Source organism: Eumetopias jubatus, unplaced genomic scaffold (assembly GCF_037043125.1).
Source record: "Eumetopias jubatus isolate StellerSeaLion01/CBP00866 unplaced genomic scaffold, mEumJub1_p1.0 scaffold_8, whole genome shotgun sequence".
Classification (NCBI taxonomy): domain Eukaryota; kingdom Metazoa; phylum Chordata; class Mammalia; order Carnivora; family Otariidae; genus Eumetopias; species Eumetopias jubatus.
This window is the reverse complement of record NW_028274814.1, coordinates 52794906-52820832: the sequence shown is the minus strand read 5'-3', so window position 1 is coordinate 52820832 and position 25927 is coordinate 52794906. Positions and strand designations below refer to the sequence as shown.

Sequence of the window (25927 nt, the reverse complement as noted above, 5' to 3'; positions counted from 1 at the left end):
AATGGGCAATATTCTGAGAAGAAATGCCCTTGATAATCATGAGCTCAGGCTGAAAATAAGAAGAACAGGTAGGAAGCCCTTGCAATGCTGAGTGCTAAGTCCCCAAGGCTCCACCAGACCTCATACCATTCAACAAGTACCTCCTCTTTCCTGCATCTACTTCCAATTCCCTGTACTTTCCTATTTATTCAACATCCTTGACCAATTCCTTTGGCTTCACCTGCTATCCCTGTCCAGTCATAGACTTCTTGCCTCTCCATCTGGATGAGCAAAGCCCAGCTCAGCAGGGAGATGGGGTCAGTCTGTCTAAAACTATAATCACAGCTATGGTGATGCTTAGTCCATTTAACCAGAATATTTATTTGTATGTCTCCCTCTTTTCCATGTGACCATGCTCTTCTAAAAGGCAGTCATAACTCTCTGTCTATGTGCCTAGAACCTAGCAGAGTGCTAGGCACATGCCAGGTGTTCAATAAATATTAGTTTAGTGAGTACAATTCCCACCATATCAACTCAGGAAAAAAAAAATGTGCTTGTATTAAAATCTTCCCTGACCTCCTAGTGAACATTCTGATTCACATATGGTTAGTAAGCCTATGACCCAGTTTTTTGGGGATACTCCTAATTTAAGATAATTATAAGTATCTAAAATAATAAAATATAATTTAATCCCTATGGTATTGTTTCACAGAGCCTTATTAATGCATTTTTTTAAATTTTCCTTAGGGCCTGTCATGCACAGTTCTGGGCACATATAGATGCCCAATAAATATTTGTATATTGATTGATTAGATAAGCATTTCAGAAATATCAATGGCCAGTTCCTCAGAATCATCTAATGATATTAATCTACCATGTAGTCTTACTATGTGGGACACTGCACTAGGTGCCAAGGGGACCTTGGAAGTTCTGAGGAATGTGCCAGAATCCCAGAAGTTCTTATGGCATCAGGCTGTTTGTACCACTAACCAAATAAAACTTGAAAATTGACCTGATGAGGTGATATGAAAGTCTCTTTAGGCTCATAATTTTCCAAGGCTCATTATACAATTTCACATTAGAGCTTTCAGCTCTTTAGATCAAAAAGTAATAGACCAAAAACAAACTAAGAATATAAGCAATATTTAGACCACTGTAGGAAGACTCATCCCCCTCTCAGCTAATTGACTGAACCAGAAAGCCTAATTAGTGCTACAATCACTTCATACTGAAAGCATTCACTGTACATTAGAACAATCTAATGTTAACCAACATTGTACATTAAACCTAGATCATGTTCACTAGCAAGGAAATCATTTTTAATGGAAAGAATTCAGTCTTAATGTTCTGTAATGGGCCATTTATTAGTATACAAGAGGGTCAGAAGAACTAATTAGAGACTATTTGACCAAGTGTAAGTAATATGGTTTTCCCAGGTTGCCAATTGGGATTCCAAATCCCAGAGCAGAATACTTACATGCAGATATAGTATCAGATTTACATGCCTGTGGGATTATTTGAGAGCCCCAAAGCTCACTTTAAATGCCAGGTTGTGAAAATTTGCTTCAGTAAAGCAAGTTTAAGTCACATTTGTCCTTTTGATTTTTATGGGATCTGAGCAGCTAAAAGCCTATTTAGTTTTTTAAAAAAATTAGGTTCATGGCATTCTTTTTTTTTTTTCATTTTATGTACTTCAGTATACAAACACGGAAAAGCAAGATCTTTTCTTTTTTTTTTCTTACACAGTCCAACATTCATGACAATAATTATCTGAATTGCTCAATTCCCACTATGTTCTTGTTTGCATGCAACACACTTTACCAGCATTTCCTCAATGTGAAGGCCTCCTAACAGTTTCTTTTTTCAGCAGTTGTGAGAAAAGCTGTCTGAGGAGAGGGAGTAATTTTGGAATTTGATAGCAAGGCCCCTGAGGATATGAAAACTTGCTCAAAATGCATTGTACAACTGCCTTAGGCAAGTAAGGTATACCCAAGCTATGAACATCTGGCTTGCAACTATTATTTACATAATGAACTCATTCTTTCCCACCCTCAGTATTTACCTCAGGATCCTCTGCTCTCTCCCTCAGGGAGTGCTCCAAAATGCAGCTGAGCCATCCTACACCAATCTGGGCCAGCTGGTAGCCAGCATGGCTTCTACTTCCTTACCTCGCTCTTCAAGATCAAGCACATGCTTTGCTCCTCACGTTTTTCCTTTAGGACTTGCACTTCCATTGTTTCCATCTAAGGTATTTTTTTTTTCCTGAATGTATAAATTTCTCCTTTAAGCAACAACCAAAACTCTTTTCCTTTCTTTTTTTAAACCATTTTTTACCCATTACCTCTTTACTTGCTCTGTTTAATTTTGAATCAAGATTATAACCTCTATAAAACAAAAATGTATAAAAGTCAGGCTTATGATCAAGTTATACAAAAGAAGGGTGTTTACCTAAACTTAAAAACAAAATGAGAACAGGAGCCAAAATTATCCCCCAGATTAATCTATAAGAACAATGGGATCTACAAATACAATGGAACAAGATGACAATCTGATTCTGAAGGTAAGATAAAATAGCAAAGAAACAAGACTTTTTAAAATAATCTTCCATTAGAAGAGGAGAAGGAGATATATCCTGACACCAACACTTCCATTAAAGTTATCATAGGAACATGTGGCATTTGCATGGGGTTAAATAAGTAGAATAGTGGAAAAGATAGTTTCCAAAAATAATCCCACACAAATAACCTGGAGCAAGAATTAGAGATCAGTGGGGGGGTGGGGGGGGTGGAGAATAAGTGTTATTAAATCAGTGGGTCTAGGACAATTGGTTATCTACATGGAAATTAATTAGATGTGATTCTTAACCCATATCATATCCAAAAATCAGTTACTAGTTGTAGATTTAAGGCAAATATGAAAGGTAAAACTATGGAAATTATAGAATAAAATATAGAATATCTTTGCAACCTCAGAGCGCAGGGATTTCTTAAACGATAATAAAACTGGCACACCATATAGTAAAATATTGGTATATTGCTACATTGAATCTAAAAACTTGAATTCATCAAAAGACATAAGGAGTTAAAAAGAAAAATCACAGAGGGGTGCCTGGGTGGTTCAGTCGGTTAAGTGGCTGACTCTTGGTTCCTGGTGAGGTCTTGATCTCAGTGAGATCCAGTTCCTAGTTGGGCTCTGTGCTCAGCATGGAGTCCGCTGGAGATTCTCTCTTCCTCTCCCTCCGCCTCTGCTCTTCCCCACATGCTCTCTCTCTCTCTCTCTCAAATAAATAAGTAAATAAAATCTTTAAAAAAAAAAAAAAAGAAAGACAAATCACAGAACAGGAGACTTTTGCTACACATATTTTTAACAAAGGATTTATATGTAGAACCAATAAGCAAAAGACAACACGATAGAAAAAATTAGCAGAAATGTGGATGGGCATTTCCCAGCAAAGGCAAATAGCCCCAAGCATATGCAAAGATGTTTATCCTTGCGGAGGTGCCTGGGTGGCTCAGTTGGTTAAGGGGGTTAAGTGTCTGCCTTTGGGACTCGGGACTCCTGTCCAGGATCTGGGCGGGGAGGGTGGATTGAGCCCCCTGTCGGGGTTCCCTGCTCAGCAGGGAGTCTGCTTCTCCTTCTTTCTCTGCCCCTCCCCCTGCTCTTGCTCCCCTGTGCTCTGTCAAGTAAATAAAGTCTTAAAAAAAAAAAAAAAATCCCGCTGCCGGAGCGCGTGGGCGCGCGGGGGGAGGGAGGGTGGTCCCGGCCGAGCCCCCCCCCCCCCCCCGGAGCCAGCCGGCTGTGGGCGCGGTGGCCCTCCGGGGCTACGGAGCAGAGGGTGCCGCCTCCGCGCTGCCTGAGGCCCCGCCATGGCCCAGCAGAGAGCCCTGCCGCAGAGCAAGGAGATGCTGCTGCAGTCTTATAACAAGCGGCTCAAGGAGATGTCAAGTCCATCATGGACAACTTCACCGAGATCATCAAGACCGCCAAGATCGAGGACGAGACGCAAGTGTCAAGGGCCACTCAGGGCGAGCAGGACAACTACAAGATGCACGTTCGAGCTGCCAACATTGTCCGAGCCGGTGAGTCCCTGATGAAACTGGTGTCTGACCTCAAGCAATTCCTCATCCTCAATGACTTCCCGTCGGTGAATGAGGCCATTGACCAGCGCAACCAGCAGCTGCGAGCCCTGCAGGAGTGTGACAGGAAGCTCATTGCCCTGCGGGACGAGATCTCCATCGACCTGTATGAGCTAGAGGAAGAGTATTACTCGTCCAGGTACCGATAGGGCTGGACCCTGCGCAGAGCACAGCTGGGGGGCCCGAAGGCCCCGTTTCCGCAAACCCTTCCTGGTCTTGGCAGCACAGACACGTGCCTGGGTTTCAGAGCAGAGCTCACGGTCAGAGCGATTGATGGACAATTTACGCAGCCTGCCAGGCCCTGGGCAGCAGGATGAAAGTCACAGAACTTCAGGGTTTTGGTGGGCCAAGCCCCAGAACCGAGGGCAGAGCCAAGCATTTGTGCTGGGGCTGCCGACTGCCTCACTCTGGGCCTGTGTGCTTCTCTTGGTCAATATTTAAACGTTCCAGCCAGGCCTGGGCTAGCTTCTCTTGGCAGCCCAGGCTCATGCCCCGAATGTGCGGGATGCCAGTGCTTGCCTAGGGATGCAGTTCCATGTGCGTATCCCCGAATCTTCAGCGTGTGTGTCAGGGTCCACGGTGGTGTGGGGGTGGGAAGGAGGAAGAAACCCGAGCAGAGGATGGCCTTGAGAGCTGGGCCTGGGGTACCCAGACCACTGAGTTCCTGTTCAGCCCAGCATGGTTCACAGACCAGAGCCTGCCAACATGTTAGGCCCATGCTGGGCCCCAGGGATACAGCAGTGGGCAAGACCTGTCACCCCAGCCCGCGTGCACCACTTGGAATCCTGAAACCTGAGACGTCTGAGCCCAAGGGGTCCTGAGAAATTAGAGTCCAGGTGTAATAAATATACACGGGGGAACTGAAGCTGGAGACAGGGAAGCCTTATACCTTTGTCCCCATTAGCTCAGAAAGTCAAGTCTCTGTTCAAACGCAGCGGTGCCCCCCCATGCCCTTGCCCAGACAAATGTGTCCTTCCTGTGGTGGCTTTTTCAAGTGATCCTTTCTGCCCCGTGGAGGCCATGCTGGGGCCACAGATGCCCAGAGCCAGCATGGTCTGTGGTCTGGGCCTTGGTTTCCCTGCCCTGTACTCAATGCCAGCCCTCACTGTCCCTGGCCATCTTGGCCTCTATGGGAAGGGACAGTACCACTGTCCAGCCGGAGTGGTTCCAGACTTTTCCAGAGGGTTCTGGGGCCACCTCTCGTCCCTGATACCCATCGGCTCAGCAGACATGGCGGCAAGCACCTCGTACACACCAGGCCTTCAGAGAAGGGTCTGGAGTGGGTCCCTGGGGTGGGGGTGCTGTCTGTGTCTCAGACCATGCCAGGGACCTGGTTCACAGCCCCGTGGATTTTGCAGAATCCCTTCACCTCCCTATGTTTGTTTCCTGCTGCCCCCAAGGACCAGGCTTGTGGACTGAGTGGTTACAGGACAATTTAGTCCTGCCTCTCGAAGTTGAGGGTCGGGTTAGGGGTGGTGGTGAGGGACCTGCCCCAAGTCACTTTGACAAAACTGCAGGAAACCCAGGGGCCTGAGGGCCAGGCTTCCCACGTCCTGCCGTGCCAGTCTCTGGTTCACCCAGGGGGGTCTTTGCTGTCCCTGGTGCCTTAGGAGGCTGAGTTCCTCCCTCGTCTGTAAATACCTGTGTAAGGCCAGGGCTCAGTTGAGTCACGGCTGCTGGGCTTTGTGCCCCTCCCCAAAAGCCAACACAGGTTGCCATGCCCCGCATGCCAGTGTCCACACTCGCCCGCTCTCTGCTCGTGACTCGCTCTTTCTCTACCTCTTGCCCTCTGCTCTCCTTGGGATGCCGCTCTGTGCCCAAACCACTGAAGGCAGAAGAAGCAAGGGAGGGAGGGAGGTTGGGGTCAGATAGGTGTGGGACCTCTGAGCTCTAGTCACCCCTGGACAGCCGTAGTGAGTCATACTCCTCACCTGCATCCTCACTCCCGCCTTCCCGTGCCTGGGCAGGCCAACGCTGCTGACCTGTGTTAGAGGCAGGGAGACTTGAGTTCAGGGGGCCTGCGGGCCTGTCGGCCGCACAGCTGGTACAGTGGTGCCGCACAGAACACCAGGGCCCCTGGTTCTGTCCTGATTCGAGCAGAGTCCCTGCGGGGCGGAGAACCCGAAAACAAAAACAAGACGGGGTATCTGCTGTTGGGGTCCTCGCAAAGTGTAGTGACTGGGAGAGACCATAGCGAGCTCTAGACAGCTGGAGCCAGGATAGGAGGCGGCGGCACCGGCTGGCTCAGCCTTATGGCTGTCAGTCGGGAAATACACTTGGTCAGTCAGAGGGACCTGCCAAGGTCACAGAGCCTGCTGGTGGCTGGTCCTGGAAGGGCCCCTCCTGTAGGATGCTGTATTGGACCCTGAAGCAAGGGCAGCCCCAGACGCCCCCCCCCCCCCCCCCCGCCCCAGCCAGGCCTGCGTAGAGAGGGGCTAGCACAGAGAAGAGGAGGGGAAAGGCAGGTTTGGGGTGTGGTCTGTGTTTTCGTAACTCTGCTTCTATCTTGCTTCCCCGCCCCCGCACCCCGCCCCGGCTTCCGTCAGTCTCTGCCTGCTCCTGTCTGCCCCTGGGTTTCTGGTGGTGGAAGCTAATGACCTGCCTCTGTGCAAAGCGTACTGGAGGCTGGACCTCGACACAGACTCGGCAGATGGCTTCTCGGTCCCTGTGCTGGCGTCCCCGGAGCCCAGCGCTGTCCCCCTGCAGGCTGCGGCCCCTGCCCACTCCCATGCCGGCGGCCCCGGCCCCACGGAGCACGTCTGAGCCTCCCAGGGCTCCCCTCCCCACACCCCTAGGTTCTTAGGAAGTCTGGTGTCCCTTCCGGGCTTGCCACAGCTTTGCTTTCAGCCTTGCTTCCCCTTGAGAACTTTAGCCCAGGGACAGCTGCCCCCCCCACCCCCGCCAGGAGTGTTGGGGAAAAGTACCTCCCCCAACCGTTTCCAAGGTGGCCCATCTCCCTCTGAGTGGTCACCTCCTTTCACGACCCTCCTGGTCTGCTGGGCAGAAGGTTCCTGGACAGTCCTGTTGAGGGCCCGGTAGTGGGGCAGGAGGATGTCCTGCTATTTAAAAGCTGCAGTATGGTGCTCAGAGTGGACAATATTAGCCAAGTCCAGACTCCCCCTCTCAGGCCAGGCTCTCTGTGCAGAGCTACACCCGCTGCCTTGTCCTGCACTAGGTGACTGTCCCCGCAGGGCTGTGGCGGGGAGAGAGATGCTGCCTGCTCTCGCCGAAGCCAGGACGGGGACCTTCCTGATTCTGCCATATATGTTCTGGTAGTTCTGTGATAAGACAGTTGAATAAAAACAGCACTGCCCTTTTGCAAAAAAAAAAAAAAAAAATCCCTATCCTCATTGGTAATCAGAAAAATGTAAACTAAGATCACAGTAAAAAAGTGAATAATTGATACTGTGAAAATTAAAATGATGATAAATTAAAAAATTAAAATTTAATCAAAAACAAGGTGAGTATCTCTGACACACTGCTGGTGATGATTTAAATTGTTACAGCCACTTAGAAAAAAGTTTATTCTGATGGTACTAAGGAAAATTGAACATAGACATATCCTATGATTCATCAGTTCCATTCCTAAATATATATGCCATGGTCTGAATGTTTGTGTCTCCCACAAATTCATATGTTGAAACCTAATTCCCAAGCTGATGATATTAGGAGGCAGGGCCTTTGGGAGGTGATTTAGGTCATGAGTCTGGATCCTTCACTGATTAGGGCCCTTAAAAAGCAACTAGAAAAAGCTCGCTTGCCCCTTCTGCCATGTGAGGAGCCAGAGGAACCATGGCCATCTGGAAGCTGGGTCCTCATCAGACACTGACTCTGCTGTCACCTTGATCTCGGACTTCCCAGCCTGCTGTGAGAAATAAATGTTTGTCTATTAGCCACCCAGATTACAGTATTTTTGTTATAGTAGCCCAAACAGACTAAAGACAGAACATACCACAGAGAAACTCTAATCTTTGAGGAAGGAGACTTATATAAGGATATTCTTAATAGCCCCAAACAGGAAATGATCTCAATGTCCATCAACAGGATAAACCATGGTGTATTCACACAACAAAATGAGACATAAGAATGAACATTAATGAATTACTATTATATGCATCAGATGAGGCCATCGGCCCAAGGACCCCTGCCCCGGTGTACTGTCCATGTTCTCAGTGTTGAGAGTAGATTACCAGTATTATGCCCATATTCCAGCACTTACGAAAGGGGAAGAAGATGCAGAGACAGCAATTTCCTCTAAGGAAATGACTGGAAAGTCACACACATCACTTCTAATCACGCTACCAAGAACTTAGTCATATGAGCATACAATGGCTGCAAGAAAGACCAGAAAACATAATCTCTAGCTAGGCAGCCAAGTGCCCTTTTAAACTCAGGTGGAAGTTCTATTCTTACAGAAAAGAAAGGGAGTAATATGGTATTGTAGACAGAGCTGTAGCCCGTGTATCAGCTCTACCCAATCCCATTCCCTCTACTCTTTCTGAACGTAACCTCTATTCCGAAATTCCTGCTTATCATTCCCATTCCTATGTATGTATCCATGACGATAACTAATTTTTTTTTTTTTTTTTAGTTTTTAAACTTTATATGCATGGTGTCATACTGGATATATCATTTTGCACATTTTTCCCCATTCATCCTTACGTTTTTGAGGTTTTTTCCTTGTTAATAAATGTAGGTCTAGTTCACTCAATTTACCTGCTGTATAATGTTCATATGAGAATTTAATACAAGCTCTTTCTTAATTCTCCCATTGGTGAAAGTTAAGTTGCTTCTAACTTTTCTCCAAAGTCCAGACCTCAGAGAAAAGGTGTTAACGATGGTCCAGGATGGGGATGACCACACTCTTGAGTTATGTGCTGTGTTGTTACTACGAAAGTTAAGAAGGTGGAGGATATTCAGGAAAAGGAAAAGTTGCTTTTAATCTCCTTCACGGGCACTTTTTCTTTGTTGTTTTCATAAATTACAGTTCTTCCCAAAGTGTTGTCCTCTTCTGTTCTCTAATCTCTCCCCGTGTAACATTGTCTGCTCTAGTGAATCAAAGTATATAGACAGCCGTTGGAGGATTTCTGTCTTGCTTACTGCTTAGAATTCGTCGCTGCTGCCTCCTTCCTTCCTTGTCTTTCCCTTCCCTCTGCGTCCCTCTCCGAACCACCCCCCACACCCCCACAATATACCAATGGAGAGCAATTCATCTCCCGACCCCCACCTCATTTAATTCTGCACTGAGTTTTTGAGAGTGGGGCATATTTAAAAACTAAAATAATACAATTTGAAAAACTGTATATCTGAGCTTTATTAAGTTCTTGACAAAGGCTCTCTGTCCCTCCAGCCTGTGTGTGTTTGTTATCTGCGGCGCGTTTCTTTGGGATGGGAGGGGCAGGGAGGAGTGGAAAAGGTGTGGTCCTGTTTCCACCTACAAACATGAGGGTATCTGTTTGCGACATCCTCCTTTGTGTGTGCGTGTATGGAAACTTGCTTTATGCGTCTCCTCTAAGCATGAATTAGCACTAATTGGTTTATATACCTGTTGTGTGTTTCAGCCACTTTCACGCTTTGAATCTTGGGCTTGAATGTGGTTGACAGAGGTAGCACTAATTAATTAATGCTACTTTATTTTGCATACCTGGAGTAGGATCTTGGATATTAATGCAGATTTATGTAAAAATAACCAAATTAATACTGCTGTGACACTTCTTTTAATGGGATCAGAGCTTATTTCTAGGTAGAAACAAGTTAAAGTAAACATCTGCCTCTAGGAACTATTTTTCTTCAACCAGGGTTGATTTTGATCTGTCTCACAGAGTTATTTAAGGAAAAAAAAGTTAGAAAACCTCTTAAAATATAACATGCAACTTAAATGCTAAGGCAGCAAAAAAAAACTTTTTTGGGGTGGGAAAACAAATCAGAGAGTGAAAAAAGGATGGATTCTCTTTACTGAATCATAACTTAGCTTGCAACACAATCTAGAAATCCTTGACACCACCAGCTTTTTTATAGCTCACGTACTAACGACCACAACCCACACAGCAGTTTATCCTCTCCTGGATTTCCTATAGGACCTTAATCAAACTGGCTTCCTACAGTCTTGGCCCAGACTAGCAAGAAATCCATCTGGTAGTGTAAGGCTGGGACACTTCTGCTGCACCCCCCATACCACACCCACATTGTAAGTCCAAAGAATCCACTGTCTTTTACTTAAGCAACGAAGAAAGATACACCGTAACACAAAACAAATAATAAAGCTTCAAGGACCTCAAAAACCAGCCTGGAGGGTGATGGAAGCTTTGGAGACAGGATCCAATTAAATGGCATAACGCTTCCTTCTTCAACTTTTTGCTCAACACTCCTGTGCACCCCCAAAACAACACACACACACACACACATGCATGCACGCACACACACACTTTGCTTGCTCCAAGAACTTAATTAATATTATTGATTAAAATATTAGTGAAAATTATTATTATTGATTGTAAATAAGAGGGGGGAAAAAGGCCTCCAGAACATATGAGATGACTTTTTATAATGATACATTTACATACTATTGACACAAACAGGCAAGTTTGAGGTGCCCCAAATAATATTTGAGGCTATACAAAGATACATTGGAAAAAAAGTTTAAAGGGTTTTATTGGTGAAGAGGAAGCTATTAAGGGATGTGATGAATCACTAAGTACATTATATTACCAGTAGCCGTAGTAGCTTAAACTTATATGGAACTTTCGATTTAATGACATTTGTGGTAATTTATCAATAATTAAACATAAACTGTACCTTGATTTCCTATCTCTTTAAAATATATATTAAATTTATCGCAGATGTTTATCTACATTTTCCAACACATCTTCGTTGATTTATATAGTAGAATAGTCTTCTTAACAAGACTAGGGAAGGGAAGAAAGAAAGAAAAATTTTATTGAGTGTCTACCATGTGCCAAGATATACTACATATGTTATTTCATTTAATCCCCACAACAATCACTTAAGTATTATTTTACTATTCCCAATTTTTAAATGAGAAATCAGAGATTTAGAAAGCCAAATAACGTTTTTAATGTTTCACTAGACAGTGGAAGAATTGGTATTTCAATGGAAGTCCATTTAGCTTCAGATTCCAGCAAGTTTCCTTTCCCCTGTGTTAATGTCCTCCCTAATGAATGTAAATTGTAACTGTGGAGAGATTTTCATGGGACAATTCTCCCCCATGACCATAATCTGATTTCAAGAATTATTTTAATGGAGAAAACTGACATCAAGTCTCATAGCAAAGCCTGCTAGTCACCAAAACCTTCAGGGAAACTTCTTGGAATACTGATCCCTAGAGGTAGTTAGGCAATGGCTTTGCCTCCTCCTACTAAGTCATTCCTAGACTAAACCTTTCACTAAAATGTGGCTGATTGCAAGTGACTTCCAAATTCAAACAAGCATTTTAAGTCTATTTAATAGATCAATACAGTAATTCACTCCTGGGCCCCTGAAATCATTTGTTTGGACCTGATGCCTATGCAGTCAGATTGAGGTGTACACATTAGCATGTGCAGGGAATTACACAAATAACTTGCATTGAAAGATGTTAAACCAATTTAGACTGTGTGAAGGAGGCAGTATTTAACTCATTTCCAAGTGACTGGGACTAAATGGGTCATTATAAAAGCAATGCCTTCAATGAGCATCACAAAGGAAAATAAACCTTTTGGCCAAAAGATACACTCCATCATGTACAGATGCTTCAGAATGCAACCGAGCAGAGGCTAGAAAGAGAAAAGTTAAGAAAACCTAATATAAGTTGAAGGGTGTTTTTTTTTTTTAGTCTTTTTCTTCTTCTTTTTAATCATTTCTATTTGACAGTGAAAGAATCTCCCAAGGGAAATAGTAGAGGACCTGTTGCTTGATTCACTTAAACTCAGTGGACAAAACACCAGAGGGGAATAATTTCGCCTTAATTCCCCAGAGGAATGGGTCTATGCGGAACTAATAATAATTTTCCATCTCTAATTTTGATGACACAAAAACCAGAGTTATGTGCTTATTTGATCTAGTGTTGGATTGGATTTTAGAAGCAACATTTCATACCAACTGAAGTCTGTTAATTATGTGTGCTGGGACACCAGCCAAAAAACTATTACAATAGTCTGAAGGGAATAAAGTAAAAAGTTTTAACATGGATCCTTCCATGAGGAACAGAGAATTGGCAGTAGAAGGAAAATTTCATTACAGCTGAGGTGTGACTCATTGGTCAGGTGTCGAAGTAAAAGAATGAGAGAAACCAAAGAGATTCCTTTGAAAAGAGAGTTAAAACGAAGTCCATTGCTGATCAATGAATGACTCCAGCGTGCCTGTAGATGTAATGCTGATAAGAGTGAAGCCATATAAACATTCATTCATTTATTCAATCATTCAATAAACAGTTGTCTTATCAGCAAGCACTTTGCCAGATGCTGTCAATTTAAAGAGGACTAAGACTCCATCCATGTCTTCAAGAGAGAAGGACAAAGTGGTCAAAGGAGCTATAAATAGTAACAATGTAAGATCTTGAAGTACAGTGAAATAGAAGCACAGAGAAAGAACATGTCACCTGCCATGGACAGAAGCATAAGGACATCTTCCTAGAGGACAGGAAAGCTGAAATAAATCGGGAAATGTGAAGAGAACTTAGCCAACTGCAGAGGGTAGTATTCACAAAATAGGAAACGTCATGGGCCAAAGGAAAGAAAGTAAGGCCATACCTGTGTTGGGAACTCTGAGGAATTCGATGTTGAAGCAGAGAGAGCCCTGAAGGGAGAAGGAGAGGCCAGATTATGGTGAGCAATATGAGTCTTCTTTGGGAGCAAGGGATTCATCCTGGAGAGTGACAGGGTAAAGAGAGGACGATGGCAGCTAAATAGAGAAAGGATTGTAACGTCACCAAAGTAGAGACAGGGTAATCAATAGGAAATCTCTTACAATAATTATGGCAAAGGATAATAAAGGTCTGATTAAGGAACACTGAGGATAAAAAAGAGGAGACAATCTGAAAAATATCTGAAGCTAAAAAGGGTACAGCCTGATGAGTGATTGGATGTGAAAGATAGTGAAAGAGGAGAAATACCCCAAACCACAGAAGTTTAACTGAGAAAGGAGCAGGGGAAAAATGAAAGGTAGCAATGCTTAGCCACAGAGCCAGGACATAAGCTAAAAAGAAAACATAATAAAGATGTGTAGGGAGAGACGCTCTGAGTAATGCTGGTAAATCATGCCATTTCCCTGGGCTAATGTCTTCATTTTTACTTGTCGTACTCCCACTGATGCCACGGAAGGTATTCTGAGCAAGAATCCCCAAAATGTGGATAATTTTGACCTGAAGGCTCAAATGGAGATCTTGTGGTCCCAAGAGAAACCTTTGCCCCTCCCTTTAGTACCTAGAGGAATATAAATTGGAGATCTTTTCCAGAGTTAGAATTATTATCAGAGGTAAATTTTATCGGAGTGACTCATTTGTATGGCAGCGTGAACACCTAATTACCAAACATCTGCTCTTCTTATTGCCCTGTGAATTGCCCTCCTCCCCCCTTGAAGCCCCAGGCCCCTGTCCCATTCTTTAGCACAGGATGGCAGTATATACCTCATTTTGCCTTTCTGCTTTTGAACCCCTAATGTAAGTGGGAATCCCATACACGTGAAATTAAATGTGATTTTTTTTTTCTGTTAGTCTGTCTCATGTCAACTTAATTCTTAGACAAGCTGGAAGAATCTTTGAACGTAAATGAAAAATTTTCCTCCCCAACACCATCTAAAACATATCCAGGTTTATTATATTTCTGTTCTGGTGCTTTGTTTTGTTTGGTTTGTTTCACTAGATAACATATATCTGTATGCTACATATAAAAGTGCCTAAGCACATTTTGGTTGATTGAATTTGAATCTAAATCTGCTAGTACTTACTGTTCCATGCCTTCTTTAAAGTTAGATGCCAAGCAAGTTCTATAATGCTCTTTTAGGCCCATTATTTCCGTCTCTTTTCTTTATTTTTCTAACAGTGTCTCCAACAGACTGAGACACACTGAAAGTTTCTATCCAATCTGATTATCCTGTAGCACAATTCTGATATGAATCAGCATTTTCATTATATAAATCTCAATTTTCAGTTCAAACTACCAGTATTTAAGGCATTACATTTGGAAACTCTGACTCACAGAGTTTACCTGTAAGAACAAGCTAGGAAAATGATAAAAATCAGAACGTATTCTGGTAGCTATTTGAACAGATGGAATATCAACATGGCCTTTCTATTCTAATTTTTACTAATCTGCCCTGACATATAAATTTTTTCATTCATTTAACAAGTATTCTTTGAGCACTACTTTGAGGCCATTGAATGTTTCCGGGGGGGCGGGGGGAATAGCAAAGCATCCTGCTATTATGTAACTTAATTCTACAATAGGGAAATACTCAATTAAATGTGTGTGTGTGTGTGTGTGCGTGCGCGCACATGTTTGTGTGGTATCTGTGTGGATAGATAGATAAATGAATGGATGGATGGATGGATGGATGGATGGATGGATGGAAAAAAAAAACTTAGGCAGAGTAAGGTATATTGGGCTGAGGGGGTTTCTTAGGATGTGAGACTTGCAGTGTTCAAACAAGAAAAATCCCAGGCAAACCAGGACAAGTTGGTCCCCTAATGTGTGAGTGGGGAAACAGAAAGCAATTTTAAAAAGGAAGCTCAGTGTTTGTGTGATTGAGAAGATGGTATCTGAGCAAGGTTTTGTTGGGATTGAAGAAGTTAGACATGTGGGTATCTAGGGGAAAAGCATTCTAGACAGAAGAAAAAGCTCAGGAAAAGGCCTTACACTGGTGACATGTTGGGTGTTTATGGACATGGTGAAAATATGTATCATGGACAGACAGTGTCTACAAGGCAGCAAAATTAAAAGAGTGAGGTTTGAGCCAGAAGAGCAATATTCAAATCTAAGATCTACTACTTCTTAATACTCTGATACTGGACCTCTCCAAACCCTCTAGAGGAATAATTATACATTATTGGAAATATAAAAACAGTAAGTTTAAATAGTTAGTGATCAGATAAAATTATTTTTGTGCTAAAACAACAAACCAAGTGAACTTGGACTCAAAATTCATTTTACCTGTTTTTTAATACCCTTTGATTCCTTTAGACTCTGTCAATAAAAATAAACCCAACATGAAAACAATCAGTATAATTTTTCTTCTACATATTTCTGCCTTTGCCTTAATAATAAAATATGGGTGTGGAAATCCCAAAACCTTCAATAAATATTTGGTATGATCATAATAACTCCAGCTTTAACTGTACCAAGACTAAGACAATATTTCACACACACACACACACACACACACACACACACACACAGAAACTTGCATATTCTCATCATTTTAGTTCTTGTTGATAGCTTATCTGGCTAATTCACACGGAAGAAAATCTTTCGCTGAGAAGGACTTTATACAAATTAGTTAGAGGTATTGTTTTCAGTAAACCATGCAATTGTATTAAATTTCATATTCATTTTGCATGTTGTGGACAGCATTTACCTGTTCAGCTAGAGTGAATACTTCAAATAAAACTAGATTTATGGAGCCCAAATTTTTCCTTCCTGGTCATTTTCTACTCAAGGATACATTTTGGCCTAACATGAACCAAATCACAACAGAAGTCTCTTTCTTTTCATTTTTTACCACATCCTAAGCAATTCCTCCAAGGGCTTCCTCAGAGTTATCTGCAGATGGGAAAGGCAATTCACAATGCAATAAAATTTATAGCTCATAAAATTATGAATAAGCCAAACGTTAAAAAAGAAAAGTTAAACTAGGTTTAAAATGATTTTTATAATATCAGCCACATGAATTGACACAGAAAATGAATTGCAAATGTAAGGGAATGCAACAACTAAATGTTCTGTGCTCTCTGGGTGTTAAATGAAGACTGTCAGCGCAGCACAAAGAGATTCAGGAAATAGTCATTGATTTCTCTCAGTAGAGGTGGCCAAAGTAAGGCCCAAAGTAGATTCTTTAAAGCAGATTAACTGGGTATGACTATAAGTACACAAGCCAAAAAAAGGAAGTATTTGGAAATTAGATGATGAAGTGAAATGAGTCAACTGAAATCATCTGTGTGGCTATTTTTGTTAAAAACATTAAAAATACAAGCAAATAAAGAATTAAACAATCTAAGCTTTTCTTTCTCTCAGTACTAGAAGTTCTTTTTAAAAAGTAATATTAGAATACTTAGCAATATTAGAATAACCTCAGTCTTTCACTTCACTAAACTTCTTACCATGGATACCCTTGGCAACAAAGACATCAGTATCTAGCAGGATGGTGGATGGTTGATGAAAGCACAAGCCCCCACAAGGAAGTGTCCTTGGTGGTCTTTTCTATCTATACACACCTTTCCTCGATGACCTCATCTATTCTCTTCACTCTAATGATGATCTACACATTGATGATTCTCAAAACAACATCATTATGGCTCATATTCTTGTGCCCCAGGCTCATATTTCTTCTATTGATATCTGAATATTTCTTAGTAACTTCAACCATATGCCTCTATTCAAGCTCAATATCTGGTCCCAACCTGCTCTTTCTTCTGTATTTTCCATCCAGTCAAACATTATTCACCCACATGTGTAGGGGGACCCAGGAAAGGGGGAATTAAGACACCTTTTTTGTATCCTTGGCCCATTCCAACCAGTCAGAATATTTGGTCATCAATACCTAAGACATGTCTTTTGAGATACTATTTCCATCCATCTCTGTTATTACTCGTTCATTCCATGCTTTTCTCCTAGTTGGCTCTGTATCACTGGGGTGTCCCTCTGAAAATTCTGTTTCTGAAGCTCCCTTACCAATTGACTTCTGCTTCAGTTTGATCAGGTTGGGTGGCACATGTGGAAAATTGGAGACCTGGAGAAGAGGGAAGATCAGGTTATTCCCAGCTACACAGTGACCCAAATATTCCAGGTTTATCAGACTTCAGGGTTTTGCTCATACTCTGGATAGAATTCTTTTTCACCTTTTCCATAAGGCAAGTTCCTACTTTCTTCAGGTCTAGCTCAAATGTCAATGGATTGTCTCCTCACCTCACCTCTTATATAGGCATCAAGTAGCATGCTTTGAGCACTTTGAAAACACCTTCAGTATAGCACTTAATGTACGAATGAAATTGGTTCCTCATCAAAGATATTATCAAGTCACATAAAGTACATTTTATTTCTTATCTAACTTGACATTTGACATTCAGTACTTTTTAAATCTACTGGGCAATCCCATCCTTGCTGCCACACCCATTTTCTTCTTATGTTTCCACTTACACAACTCTTTTTCTGTCTTAAAATTCTCCAAGATGTTTTGTATTGCCTTTGTTTTTCTCTCCCCACCCTTCTTGAATGGCATCAACCACTTTTATGTTTCCATCTCGCATCAGTAAATAGATGACTCAGTCTGTGTCTCTGGTCCATGTTTGCCTCTACAACTTCAAATATGAATATACTGGATATCTTTTTCTGTATGATCCATGGCTTCTCAAAAGCCTCACAACAAACTTAGTTCATTATTTTCCTCAAGCCCATCAAGTTTCCTACCACAACCCTCCACCAACCTGTGTCTCAGGAAATATCATTGTGAAATTTCTCCAGCCAGAAGCCTGGGAGTCAAAATTGATTTCTCCTCTCCTGTCACAGATATTTAAATCAGCCAGAAATATTTGTAAATTTTCCCTCTTTCATAGCTCACTATTGTGGCTTTCTATCCCCACTAAAACACCTTTAAATAGACACATGAAAAGATGTTCACCATCACCATTCGTCAGGGAATTGCAAATCAAAACTATGAGATATCATCTTACACCTGTCAGAATGGCTAGAATCAAAAAGACAAGAAATAACAAGTGTTGTGGAGGATGTGGAGAAAAAGGAAATTTTGTGCACTGTTGGTGGAAACGCAAATTAGTACAATCACTTTGGAAAACAGTATGAAGATTTCTTAAAAAGTTAAAAATAAAGAATAGAATTACCATATGATCCCGTAATTCCTCTACTGAGTATTTAGCCAAAGAAAACAAAAACACTAATTTAAAAAGCTACATGTACCCCTATGTTTACTGCAGCATTATTTGAAATAGCCAAGATATGGAAGTAATCTAACTGTCCATTCATAGATGAGTGAATAAAGAAGATGTAGTATATATAATGGAATATTACTCAGCCATTAAAAAAAGAATGAGATCTTGCCATTTGTAACAACATGGATGGACCTGAAGGGTATAATACTAAGTGAAAGAAGTCAGACAGAGAAAGACAAAAGACAGATGATTTCACTCACATGTTTAAAAACAAACCAACAAACAAATGAACAACAACAAAAGAGACAAAAAAAAAAAAGACTTAAATGCAGAGAACAAACTGGTGATTACCAAAGGGAAGGTGGGTGGGGTGATGCGTGAAATAGATAAAGAAGATTAAAAGTACACTAGTGATGAGCACTGAGTAATGTATAGAAATGTGGAATCATTATATCATACACCTGAAACTAATATAACACTGTATGTTAATTATACTTCAGTACAAAAAACAAAGTCCTGGACATCCCAAAACACACAGCCACCTCATCAGTTGGAATGGGAACAGGGAAAATTTTCCAAACTGAATGCCTCCTCCCATTGTCCAGTAGCAACTGTGGTATCTCTGTAGTAGGTCTGGAGGAAATGAAGCTCTTTCCTCACTGAGCATACACTGTAGTCCTCCAAAAGAATGTGCAGGTGCTCCATACGGCTCAGTAATGGTGAGTTTGCCTGCCCCCTGTTGGCTTTTGGGCTCAGCACAGAGCGCTCACAATTCAGTGTTTCAGTGGATATGCGCCCTCTGCCGTCTGTCAAGGGCGGTGCAGGATGCTCTGGGTTCACTGGACATGAATGGGCACCCCCCCCAGCCACTACTACTAATATGTATTTAATATCAAATGAAGAATACCACACACTGAAACAAAAAATATCTTGGTATAAATACATGTTTAAAAATACCCTTAAATAGACTCTCATCACTTATCACCGAGACTGTTTCTATACTAATCAGTTTCTATGGACTCCTGTTAATTCTTCACATTGCTGCTAGAAAAATGTTCCTCATTGCTCCTTAGAATATAGTTCTGACTCCATCAATCCGTTGGTGGAAACTTTTGATGGCATTCTACTAAGTTCAGAATAAAATCTATACTCTTTATCATGACAAAAGACTCCACAATTTCACCTCATCTAACTTATCTTTTGCTACACCTTCTTTTCACTGTGCTCAGTACTATCAAAATATCTGCAGTTCTTTGGCTTCATGTATCAATGCCTGTGGCTCACTCCTCCCTCTTCTCAGAATGCACTTCCTTTCTTTCTTGGCCTAGATGACCCATTGCTCTTCCATTGAGATTTCATTCAAGCACACCTCCTCCAGAAAGCCTTTTGTATACAGTCACATTAAGGTGTATTTATCCCTTATCCCATAGTGCCCTGTGCATACTTCTATAAGAACTGTTGTCACTGTTTTCTGATTTTATTTTTATTTCAATCTCTACCACCAGACTATGAATTCCTTGAAGGCCAGATCTGTGTCTTTTTCTCTGAGTCCTCTTTACTTATTATAGTTTTCTAGCACAAACGAATATTAAATAAATATTTCTTAGTTGAATTATCTTTTCATAGTTATGTGTGTATATATATATATATATGGCATATCTAAAATATATACTTATTGGAGGAAATTGAAGGTTAATGATCAGATCTTATTCACCCTTGAATCCTTAGCATCAAGCAGAATGCCTGACATACAAGTATTCAATAAATGTTAAATTTTTATTGGTCCTTAATGCTCTAGATTGAGTTGATTTGGTGCCTGAGTTCACTGGAAAACCATACCAGTCCTCTGCTTTCTTGTGCTATGCCAAACTATCAAGGAAGTTATTCTGTCAGTCTGTCCTTTGAGGACCTATATTAAGCAAATACTGTGAAAACCTTAAAAGATTTGGTCTTTGCTCTCTTGGAATTTTATAATCTAAATATATACATAGCTGAATATATGAGTTTAGTATCAGAGTCTGTCATATGGACAAGACAGACAGGATCTTACTCTTCCTATAAAATAGTTCAACACTCCCCTTACCCTCCATGGATTCACAGATAACATTGTTCCCATTTGTGGATGCTGTTTTACAATACAAAAACTCTTCTAAAATCCATATCAAGAGCTAGGAAATGAGTCAGAAAAAGACCTCTCACTCTATGAGATAACTCGCTCTAATTTCCTCATGAGTGAAAACGACATCATCATAAAGAATATCTGCCAACAATCTGATATAAAAATGTACATGCATCATGAAAAATAATTGCTGTTCAATTACTACTGAATTATAAAGCCGTCATACAGGTGCAATAATGCAAGAGCTCTGAAAGTATGAAAAACTGCTTAGCTTAGGTATTTACATGTGTTTGAATAAAGTCCCCAGAATAAAATTTGCAGAGTTTGAAAAAACAATAAAATCAGAACCAAAGAGCTATTTATAGCTAAATATTTTTTTAATTTTCTGGTTTTTTTTTCTCTTGTATAAATTTTGAAAGACCAGGGATAATAATTTTTAACTCTGGGGTCCAGAGAAAGAGAGCAATGTAGTAGCTCTTCCTTTGCTTTCCACCTTCCCCACCTCTCAAATTGGATCCACAGGGACAGTACCACAAACAGAAATCTAGCCATAACCAAGGTAATTGTATCTTTTAAAATAGTTAAATCTTACTTATGCCCTCTGCATAGTTTACATATACAAAAGGAAAAATTTATAGGAAGACAATTCCATTACTACTGTGAAAAGGATATATTTCTTGTAAATTTCCAAGGTCTTTAGCAAGGGAAATTAGAAGCAGAGAACCAGAAAGGGCCTTAAATCTCATCTATTCCAAGGCCCTTAGTCACTGTTTAAGAACATGGAGGTCCTAAAAATTTTATTGTACACATTTGTGTAGACAGTGGAAGAACTGGGTCTAAAAGCATTTCTACAATATTGCAGATTTGATTAAGCATAAGTTCTATTGTTCCAGGTCAGTTTCTAATTTTCAAAGTACTCAAACTTCAAAGCTCTAAGATTTACTTTTACTCAACTGCAATGTTATAAAAATAAAATTAGACTGGCAGCAAAAGGACATGAATTTATGGCAGGACAGGCTATTAATTAGTTAAAATCGCTTAGACCAGTCATTTCACCTCTCAGACCTTCAGTTGTAAAACACTGTGAAACAAGGAGTGTGGCCAAAATGCCCTCTTCCAGATCTAAAATCATACAAATTTGAAATTAGAGGATAGTTGGTCTAAAATTATGGGTGTCTAAAATGAGATACCGCCGGTCCTATCTGTGTATCCACCATCTCCAATACTCCCCCACCAATGGTAAGACATCTTGCTTAGAGAGTCATCATTCCTTTAAAGCACGTCTGTTAACTTATGGCCAAGCTCATATTCTAAGCAAATGATTGGTTTAAGAGCTGGGGGGGAGCGGTGTGGAAGGGGCTTTAACATTCATCATTATTTTAAGTTTTCAAGACCAGTGCTATAGAAGTTAATTATTTCCTCCTACATATTTTCCCCAAAATTGGTGCAGGCAAAACCCAAATCTGAGATGAATGACAGGGAATTAGTTTCACCTTCTCGTTGATTAACATAGTACATGATCCAACTGCTTTCATTTTTCTTTTAATGAAAATATAATCTAGTGTTAAAATAACAGCCACATTGTTTAGTTTACTCCGAGAAATAAGAGGAAGTGACTCAAAGAAATTTAAATTAGATTCATATTTTGTAATTAATTTTAAAACGACTAAAGCATATCCATTTTCCTATTTTAATAAAAACTTTAATTTTTCCTCAAAAAAAGATTATTGTTGTTCTACAGTTTACGTTAGCATTGGCTACAGTCTCCGATAGCCATCTGTAGGCCCCTTCCTTGGGGGTGGCATGGTGCCCCATAAATTCTCATGAAATTTGAATGGTATTCAATAGAGGTGATTGACTAGAAAGCCATGTTCTAAGCTTTCTTTTGCTTCGGGAATGTTTAATAATGTTACACAAAGTTTCACTGGAGAATACCTTTCACCTGGGCTTAAAGCAAGAAGTAACTCCTTTCCACATGCACAAAGAAAGCGAATTTGATTCCCCTCTTTCATGGCCTATTGAATATGATGTTGGGGCCTCAAACTCCATCTGTCACATAGTAGTCATCTTCCTTTACCCCAGATCTTTTCCTTTGTGCTGCATAAGACCACTATCCACTGAAATGTCTACAGTAAAAGGCTGTACATCATCCTTAATGCCCTATTTCCTCATGCCACACAACCAAGGGGCCCTAAAGCTTCTGTGTCTGATTTTCTATCAAACCCTAGTACTTTTTTCCATTTATTTTCCCTAGATTGCTATATTAGTACTCTAAGTGGTGGTGGTGAGAAAAAGAAGTATCTAGAAATTATTGGGTCTTGCCAGTACCTCTTAACGCATGCCCATACTTCTGATCTTGAGTAGAAAAAAAAAATAATTTGGTATGAAAAGCTTTAGTCCTTTATACCTTGCTTTTGGTAGAAATTCATTCTACTTAGATAAGTCCGGCATATGGAAGAAAAATGACTTCGAGAACTGGTCAAAATTCTGTCTCATAAAGCCATTCATGATCTGTTTTTTTATCTTTTCAGCTTCAGGATTCATGTCTCCCCAAATCCTTGTAGCTCCCTGATCCAGATCTTCTGAATCTGCTCCTGCCTCAAACCATTAAAAAACAAAACAAAACAAAACAAAAAAACAACTTCTTAGGTCCTTCAAGAGTAAACGTTCTATATTACAGAGAAAATGCTCTCTGTTAGGAGCACCCTCACCTTACATATTTTCTCCAAGCTGAATTCTATCCCTCAAAAGAACCCAAGCAGAGATGTTGCTTCAATGGGAACCCTTCTGTGAACTTGTTGAGGTTGGGACAGAAGCCCTGCTGTATGCTCTGTGGCCCTTTCTTTTTCCTCCATCATGGCACACAGTTCATTGGACCGTAGTTCTTGCTGGATTGTTGATATTCCTTATTGCATTGTAAGCCCCAGAAAGCCAAGGCTAGTATTTCATCATTATGGGATCCTCAGGGCCTGGCTTCTACTAGGTGCTTAATAAATATTTGGTCATGGTCAGATAAGGTCCACTGGTGCAGAGGAATGCTCTTGTTTCCTTCATAACGTCCCAAGGACATCAAATCCTAAACCATTCTTTCATTTATTCGTTCAGGAAGTCAACTATGCATTTATCCATTTAAAATGTTTTAATATATAGGCATCAATCTAATAACTGGATTTTACCCAGTTATTAGAGTCAAGATCCTGGTAGCAGACTGGGAAAAACTAAACGAATAGCACTCCTTGCAGAACTCTGACGGAATAAAGGTTATTTGTGTCTGAATATGGCAAACATCACAGTGACCCTCAGCCCCTAGGCACATGTTGAAACCACTAGTACATTCCAGGCAGTGTGCTAGGCAGTGGAGCTGTAAAAACAAGTAGGAAACTGCTCGTGTTCTCCAAGATCTCACAGTCAGTGAGGAAAAGTCATGCAAGCTAATTAATATATGTATATGTATCAAAAGAGAGAAAGAGATACAGTGTTTTAAGAGCACAGAAAAGACTATCTGAGAATCAGAGGAGCCTTTACTGAGGATGTGATACTTATGCTGAGTTTTAAGGAATGAAAAGGGGCTCCCTGAGAGGAAAAGTGTTCCAGGCAGAAGAAATGGCATGTGAAAAGCATGAAAAGATAAAAGAGCATAGCCTACTCATGCAACCGTGAGCATGTCATCCAGCTCCATGGCTCATGGAACCGTGAGCATGTCATCCAGCTCCATGGCAGACTGGCGAGGGAAGATTCTCGTCACAACGCAGCAACTTGATCATCAGAGGCCCTCTGTGCCAGCAAAGGATCTTTAATTTAATATCTTAGTCTAAAGGAGTTGTTCACAGACTTTAAGCATGGGAGCAAATTGATCAAGTTCAAAAAAAAAAAAGTTTCTGGTGGGTTTAGGGAGAATTACATAGAAGAATGTTTCCTAATACCTTGGAATTAGAAATGATTTTAGGTGATATGTAGTTTGGACATTAAATAATGTAGAATTCTGTGGAGGAAAAAGTGGTTTTTTTACATAATATCTTTCCATATTTTTATTATATGAAAGAAAAAACATCTCAAGTGTAGGCTCTGGAGTCAGAGCACCTAGGTTGAAGTCTCTGCTGTATAATTAAATATCTTGAATAAGTTAATTTATTTTGTGCCTCAGTTTCCATAACTGTAAAATGGGGTTCATAAAAATAGCATTTACATCATTAAATAGTTTCAAAGATAAATGAATTAATTCTTAGAATGGAGCTTGACCCAAAAAAGCACTTAATAAATGTTAGCTATTATTTTTAATTAGGATTATTATATTAATTTTTACCTGTTATTATGGCAAGTGATGCCACTTATAGTAATAATTTAAAGGTTCCTGCTAAATAGACTTACTTGATCTTAAAGAACAAATCATTCTAAATAATACTACTAAGGAAACAATATAAGATGAAAAAATCAGGACAGGCAGAGGGCAAGAGAGTCCACAGATATGGGAAATAGGTGAAAATAACGTACACATGACTGGGGTTGAGATCAAAGGAAGCCATACTGGAGGCAGTGAGAAAGGGAGAAAGGTTAAAAGTTCAAATTTAGATCAGAGTAGAAAAGGTGAAGAAGAAAAAGCTGGGTTTGTGAAATGTTTAGAAGGTTGAATTGACAGGATTTCCCTGCTTTCAAAGTCTAGATAGTGCCTGGCATGTGGTAAGAACTCAGTAAATATTTTCTGTGAAAAAGTAGACAAAATAGGTAAGGAAACAATAAAGAAAGAGTCTAAGACATCTCACAGTTTCCCAGTTTGAATATTTGGGTAGGTGGTGATGTTAAAGAAGGTACCTGGAAAGAAGATGATGAGTTAGCATAGGATGTGATGAGTTTGACTTTTTAGTAGAAATCTAGATGGAGATGTCCATCAGTTTTGAAACTCAGCACAAATGTCTTGGTTACACATACAGATTTGAGATCTATCAATTCCATATTCTTAAGTACGTCTTTGTTTTTTCCTTCATGATCAAAACAGAAAGAAAAGACAGAAAAAGAGGGATGGTATGGATGGTGTCTATCAGTCAGGGTTCTCCAGAGAAACAGAGCCAAAAGGACACACATTTATGCAGTAGGAGATTTATGTTAAGGAATTGGCTCACATGACTGTGAAGGTTTCATGAGTCCAAAATCTGATTGAGGACTCTGGGAGGCTTGAGACTCAGGGAAAAAGTTACAGTTCTGGACCAAACGCAGTCTGCTGGAAAACCAGCAAGAGCCAATATTGCAGGAAAGTCCAAAGGCAATCTCCTTAAGGATCACCTCTTGCTCGGGGGAGTCAGCCTTTTGTTCTATTCTGGCCTTCGATTGATTGGATAAAGCAATATGCTTTGCTTAAAGACAGTGATTGAAATGTAAATCTCATCCAAAAATGCCTTCACAGAAACATCCAGAATATTGTTTGGCCAAATTATCCGGGCACTGTGGCCCAGCCAAGCTGACACATAAAATTATTATAGTGTACCTGTGATAAATCACCCTCATCTTACTTACTTTATACAAATATACCTTCTATGTAGATTTCAGTACAATAGCAAAATTCATAATAGTCATGAGTGGTATGGAAGGAAATCCCCTTAAGAG

The 25927-nt window shown here is 40.7% G+C and overlaps 1 pseudogene; it reads left to right on the top strand.

Moving 5' to 3' along the window:
• The first annotated feature begins 3845 nt into the window (after nt 1-3845).
• Nucleotides 3846-4264, top strand: LOC114221728 (mediator of RNA polymerase II transcription subunit 22 pseudogene; annotated as a pseudogene).
• The last annotated feature ends 21663 nt before the right edge of the window (nt 4265-25927 follow it).